Genomic DNA, 5,679 nt, shown 5'->3' with positions numbered 1-5,679 from the left:
TGATATACTAATACACTGTACTATAAACCCTCGTTCTTTGCATTATTTGAATACCTAATTGTAGTCCTGATATCTTGTTTTAAGCCTACGTAAAGAACAACAGATTGACATGACTTAAAAACCTTAACAGGTGTTCAGTGTTAGTGGGAGATAATGAACTACTGTAAAGCAGTTTAACATAGTTACAGGCAGAGATGTGGAGTAACAGAACACATGTAATGGAAAATTGTTGGACAATTGTTGAAAAAATAGGCCGTTAACTTGACAATAATGTCATCCACATGCCAAGGCCTTATCAATAACTAGACATTTATGGGAGATTCTGAAACGTGGTGACAGTATTATGTATTACTTTCATAACATGAAGGATCACCTAGATCATCACTCAAATTATATTAGTGGTTCACATTGGCCTTTCCCTGTTGGAGGGTTTAATTTTGCCATTGGGTATAAAGACCATGTAACTCTAATTATATATGTTTTTATCACATACATTGACAGTTTACATGGTTATTATATGTTGAGTGAGTTTCAAACACCAGAGGCTCATTAGATTGAATGAAATATTGAATGAAATGAGCACCAACACTGAAACGTAGATTGTGCGTTGTGGACACAAATTATGTCAAGATGATGTTTGGATTATGTGACACAGCACAAATTTGACACGCCATTTTCACCTGTTCATCATGTGAAAAGGTTAGATAACGGTTAGGTTTAGGCAAATAAAACAACCTTGGTTAGGGTTAGGGTTAGGTGTAGGGTTAGGTTTACACAACTAAAACCTGGTTAAGTTTAAGGTAAGGTTAAATAAGAAAAACATTTGCTAAAATGTAACACTTCAACAAACCAGTCACGAGTTGGGCATTGATCCCAGGTTGTCGGAGTTGAAAGAAAATGTACCCCCCCACCCGCCGTCCTCTACCCGATCTCCATAATCACCCACCCGATCTCCATAATCACCCACCCACCCGATCACACCGTTACTTTCCACCGTGCTATTCATATGTCAAACAACTTCCTGTTTTTCGTCATGTCTCCTTCAAGTAATCCTTTGCTGGTGGGAAAATGTATTTCTCTACCTTTTTGCACACGGAGCATGTATTTGCATTTGAAGACACGGTGCTCATTTCACAAAATTTCAGGAGATTAGGCTCATTTCAAAGCCCTTGGGACCTTGAAACCGGTCAAAGCCCCACTGTGTAATTTCAATATGTGGGCTTCATTGAGGACAAAAAACATTACTTTATTCATTCCTGAGACATGTTTATTGGAGATAAATGTTTTTTGTTAGACAACGTCTCTATGCGACACATCAAGTACTATCCCTGTATTAAGAGCGGCAAGGAAAACTTGCATCCTATAATAGACAGTCTATGGACGCCTCGTCTTTTGCCTTGAACTTGTTTCATAAAGCGACAGTGCCCTGGAGGAGAGTGTGCCATGTCTGCTCTCGCACATATTAGACAGTGAGCTCAGAACACAAGGAAGTAGGCGTTGAGGAAATTAGCATCGAGGTCTGAGAAAAATCCACCAACTACAGCCTTGCAACAAGCAGTGCAATCATTTCCCTTCCCCGTAGGGAGTATATCTGAAAATAAATTGCTTCAAAACATATAAGAGTAGGTAAAGCTGTACCAAATACTTGATATGATATATAACACTGTAGGAAGAGGTGGAGGGGTTGAGCGTTGTTCGGGAGATAGGGAGACAATTTGTCTTTCTCAATATGAGTTCTTGTGCATTCTGGTGTCCTACATGATGCATTTAATGTAATATCCAATGGCCAAAGTACGAATCCAAAGCAAAAGAATGCAAGGATGCCACCAGATCGGATGGAGACTTGGCCAACAAGAACTAATGAGAGGCCGGTTGACACAGATGGGAAAAGCTTCTCTGTGCTTATGTTCTTGAGAAGTTTGTTCTCTTCAAATATTAGATATTTTAGATCAAATACAAGAATGCCAAGTCCTTGTTGAGACAAGTTGTCTTGGAGAAAACAAACTCCTCAAGAACATAAGCACAGAGAGCATCTTTACACTTCGAGATGGACTTTGCTTGACGCTGCATGAACAATTTCATTTTCCAGCTGTTTCAACTGTCTCTGTACAATAGGCTAGACTACTATAGACGGTACTATTGACTATAGCACTGTCTGATACACCATCTGATGCATCCTCATCTGGCAAGTAAACTTAGGATGTTTATCCGTCCCCTGTCCTTAGTGTACTTTTGTTTTGGAATCATACTTCAGCCGTAAGATATTATGACAAACACGACATAGACAAGAACGCAAAGAGAGCATATTGAGTAAGACCTAATGAGTGGTCTAATAAGACTTAAGTGACACCTGAACCTTGCTGACTCTTTCCTGCTCTGGTTTGTCAGGACCGATATCATGAAGCGTGAAACCACAACTCTGAAAAGACCAACTAAAACGCTGCACTTTGTAAATTTGAGTTAATTAACTACAGAATTGGACTTGGTTGATTTGAGATTTGTATTGTTTATATGTAATTGGCTTTCTCAAAAGAGGTAATCACATTTATATTTTACATTTAGCCGACGATGTTATCCAGAGCGGCTTACAATGAATGCAACAGTAGAACAAGCTTCAATTCCTAGATCACCAACATTACAAGCAACCAATAGTAAGAAGTGCCCTGACAATATTCCTGTGGCCTTGGAATGATTATGTAAGAAATGGGCTAGAAGAAGAAATGAGACAAAACAAGAGCTACAGTAGAGAGGGGTAGAATTTATTTTTGTATGGAGGTAAGATATAGGAATGGGGATATGCTTAATTACTTTTTATCTGCCATTTCCTAACCCATTATCCATGTCCCTCCTGTTTTAAGTCCTGTGAGAAGTGCTACAAATACTATAGAGGTAGATATAATCTACACATATCACATAGGGATAGAGGCTCCATTCGGCTACCAAAACCACCGGGGAGATTGTTGCAGGGGAGAATATTTCTTTTCCTTTGTCTTGTTTTCAACTCGGCTTTGGAGGGCTGTATCTCTTGTGTCAATCAATACTACTGCAGCTTAAGCCCACCACTACCATCTCTGCCATCCCAGTGTCCCACACGATCCTCCTTTTTGTCTGACTGCATGGATCCCTGAGGTACCCAGCTTCGACCCAGAGTCAGACGTGGCCCAACATCAATCAATATCTCTGCAGGGCTGTACTGATGAGCAAAATGGGTTTCTGAGAATGTCTGAGACCCAAGTGACGTTTCCGAGAAAGTTCTAGGAATGGCACATAAAATTCTCTGTTTAATTCAGAATGGTGGGAAATTGGTTTTAAGCGGTAAGCCACAAGAGGCAGTGGTTTACGGTGATTTTTGAGCAGCACAACCGTAATTCGCACAGGACCAGTATTAAGTAAGGACTTCACGTAGTTAATGAATTACCCCCCAAAACCTGTTTCATGAAATCACAGCCTTGCTACTTGGCCCCACCCAAGACCCCGGTGTCGCTCTGTTTGTTTCGAAGAAGAGGGATAAGATCTAACAGCCAAAATGCATTCTGACCAGCTGAGCTGACATCAAGTTTGAATAGTGGAACTGCAATAGTTGCAAATTACTTGCAAAGTAAAAATGGTTATTGTTTTGTGCTGTAGACCAATCCAAGAGATTTCCCTGCAAATCCGACCCGGTCTCACAGAATGTAAAATGCAGTGTAGAGGCCGCTGATCTTCTCACCGTTGGTCTTGCTTGTTTACGGTATTATACTAATGTCTCAAAATTAATTTGGTAATGATATATTGATGTTAAAATGCTGCACCTTTAATATTTAAATGAACTGTTACACAGTGTGTTTATTGGGCATGTTACTAGGCTGCGAACATGACTCAACCACTTAGAACTGAGAATTGTCTGTTTTATAAAAATCCGTTCAATGCTGTATTCCTGTCTTGGGACCCAGAGAGGGAAGATGCATTCAGTAACACCTCCTCACTGTTTTCCAGGAACTTTTCTTTGACGTTTATGATCCAATTTACTAGCTACAACCTAGCTCTAGGAAAACTTAAACCACCTCCCATGGAATCATCTTTATTATCTCTTCATAAATCTGAAGCATGAAGAGATAAAATGATTCTCTCAGACATTTAAAGGAGGAGTTTGCAAGCAAAGTAAAAATGAACATAAAAACAACTCTTGCCACACACACACACACACACACACACACACTCCTCTTTCAGAATATCAGTCCCTTTGCCCTGCTGTTGCTTCTATCTTTGAAACCAAGTTTTGATGGGGTGGGGGAATATTGCAGTAGCGGCTAGGGCCAACACATGCTAATGCAAATCTGATGGTGTTAAAAACACAAATTCAGCTGTAATACATAGATGTTATCCTATTTGGGGTTTTGCCCTAAATTAAGTAATCTAATAGCTCCAAATTGGACAGTAGCCCATAATTTACTGCTGCTACGGCATCTGGGACCAAGCCAGCTGAGGCAGTTTTGACATTACTTCTGATTGGCAGAGCTGATGACAAAGATTATCTGTTGGAATATTAGACAGTTTACAGTGGAAAGAATCAGGAAAGGGGTGTAGGGGGGTGACTCCCCAGCAAACATTTTGATTTTTAATAGATGTTGATTCAACAGCCTGCACCGATGTTGAAAACCTGTGTAAATGAAATGAAAGTTGACACGACATCCATCGTCGTCCAGAGCTGCTGCCTGTATTGTTTTGTGAAAGGAGGACCAAAATATCTTTCTCATATCAGTTCCAAACCGTTTCCAAAGCTGTTTTAATATGAATTTTTATCATGCCATGTTATGATGTTGTGAAAACCTTGTGTTAGTTTAGGTTGGCATTGAACTTGGCTTCCTCCAGCACATCACCATCCATCAAATGCTTCCTAGGATGCGACAAAGGTTCAAACCCAAGGGATTATGGGTATAAGTAGACAGACGTTGACATCTGATAGCCAGCGGCTCCTCATGCTTAGAAAGCCTAGCCTGGACTGATGCTCATATTCAGCAATTTCTTCATGTGTTCTTAACTGGTATGGACACCAGAGAAGAAGAGACAGACATGCTGAGATAAAGTTACAGGAACTGGAGTCAGATTGGTTTTGGCTCCCTCACCGTCAAACTCTCTGTCCAATGAACAGGCTACTTGTGAGTCCATGTGACTTTTGTTTACAAGCCCTTGCCTGTTTGCCTCTATGGTTGAAACCAAAGAAAACCAACTAGAGGTGTGACCTCAAAATGCCACCAATGTGGCAGGAACGGGCCACAGTAGAATGGCTGCAAGTACATGGAAGTAGAAGCAAAAAGTGGCTTCAGGCTGCGCTGTAACAACAAAGTTGCATCAATTTCTTGCATATATATCAGTACTCCAGACACAGACAACCCCCCCTCCACCCCTCCATCCCTTGTTTTCCTCTATTTGTCTGTCTGTGTGTTTGTCTATCTGACTGGCTGGCTAGCTAAACTGGCCCTCTCAGCGTCGCGTCTCCATGACCCCTGTCACCACTGTGTCGGCAGCGCCCGGCCAGACGTGGGTGAAGCAAAATTGGACGTGGCGGGCGTCCGATGTCCCCAGCCACAACAGTGAGAGGGAGAGAGAGAGAGCGAGAGACAGAGAGAGGGAGAGGAAGAGGAGAGAGAAGAGAGAGAGAGAGGAGAGAGGGAGGGCAGCCCTGCAGTCAGCGACACT

This window comes from Centroberyx affinis, unplaced genomic scaffold (assembly GCF_046629955.1).
Source record: "Centroberyx affinis isolate AG114_WGS23_722 - 3 ecotype Tasmania unplaced genomic scaffold, CSIRO-AGI_Caff_v1 ptg005019l_1, whole genome shotgun sequence".
NCBI classification, from domain to species: Eukaryota; Metazoa; Chordata; class Actinopteri; order Beryciformes; family Berycidae; genus Centroberyx; species Centroberyx affinis.
This window is presented reverse-complemented; position numbering follows the sequence as displayed.